Here is a 1,820-nt window from a genome sequence, read left to right on the forward strand (position 1 = left end):
TGTACTACAAATAAAAAATGACAATCGATAAATAAACCCATAGAGACCAGAACATCGACAATAAACTAAAAAATAAAAACATAAATAAAAAACGCTACAAACTCACGCACCAAACTAATACATAAATAACTCCTTGTCTAGGCATAATTTTAGATGAAACAGACTCTAGAATTATCCCGAAGATACAGAGCTCCGTCATCAGTTGCCAGAATGCGCATTTCAGGACAGCCGGAGCAAAGTTCGTTCTTACTAATGGGCTCCAGCAGATAAGACCGGTTTTGCAAGAGTATTCATTAGGGGGGACTTACGACTATAACTTTCTCAACATTTTCTTCAGAAAGGACAGCATCGTCTTTCATACCCTCTGTGACCCATGCAACTTTTCTTTGTCAAGTTTCATTTCACAAGCATTAATGTTTATTTTAAACTTTCGCACACCTTACAACAGTTCAAGATGATAGGATGGATGTATATTTTATAACCGAAATAAAATGTTCTTGCAAACATACTGCTGGAGAGAAATTCGTACACGTGTTGTTAGTCGAACGTTTTATATAACATGAGAAGTCTCAGATCAGGCGAATATTGCCGTATCTTCGCATTTTAAGCCTTGTGTGATTGATTTGCTAACTCGTAAATTTTCCTTCGGTTTTAATTTCCTATTCTGAAGGTTTATTTGCATCACATTTTTTTCCTTTTTACCGTGCAGATGTGCATCTTCTTCTGGCGTCTAGCCAGGTGACGAAATGGTTAAGACAATAGACAAGTATCCCGGAGGATATGGGCCCAAATTCACATACGACCATCCGGATTCAGGTTGTCCATAGTTTCCCTAAATCATTGTAGACGAATGTTGAGACGATTGCTCTGAAACGGATTCGACGAATTTTTTCCTTTCGCCTTACACAGTCTCTAGTCACCCTATCGTCGATGGGGGTTAAGGTCTACTCTTCCTTACTTTCCTTCTGTCAGTTGCTACTATCGAACTCCCCCCATTGGATATCTTACACACCTGGTTAATAATCTATGTCCACACTTTAACAACATTCCACATTAACTGAATATATGATAGCGCCATACCTCACAGAATGAGGTGATTACTCCGCGTAAGGCAGAGATCTACACATAAAAATCTCCCAGAAATGGCTCCTTGGCGAATTTCAGTTGTATTTTTAAAAGAAACTATTTGAGCTGTGGTTATTAGTAAAGTGTAACCTCCCCAGAGAATTTTGTAATGACAATATTTAAATGTTAATGGGAATAGAACCAAGTGTAACCTTCCCACAAAAATTTTGAAAGTTAAAATTATTTAAATGTGAATATTCATCGTGCTAAGTGTAGCCTCCCCGTAATTATTATTAAATGATATGAATTGAATAAAAAATGCAAATTAGAGCCAAATGTTAGCTTCCCACAGTAATAAAAGTCAATGATAATAAAAATGTGCAAAAATGTTAAGTCCCCACAAAATTAACGTTAAGATTAACCTGATAAATTGATTCTGGGAGGAAAAGCAAAGGAAATATTATTTCAATTGTAATGATTATTTTCTTAAAAGGATTGTTTTGAGAACAAAAATTATTATTGGGGCGATTCTTGAACAAACTAATTACAGTTAATATACATTACATTATCACATGTGCGCAATGCTGCCTCATTACCTTATTTAAAAAATATACCTCGTTCCGAATCTTGACCAGAGACCCATGTCGACGCCCGCCGACTCCTCACACACAACTCCGACTGTCTCTCGCGCGCTACTGGCACGAACGAACTACGTGCTCTCGCGACTCGCTACGTACAACAACTGTCTCGCAACT

The sequence above is a fragment of the Schistocerca nitens genome, chromosome 6 (genome assembly GCF_023898315.1).
Source record: "Schistocerca nitens isolate TAMUIC-IGC-003100 chromosome 6, iqSchNite1.1, whole genome shotgun sequence".
Taxonomy (NCBI): Eukaryota; Metazoa; Arthropoda; class Insecta; order Orthoptera; family Acrididae; genus Schistocerca; species Schistocerca nitens.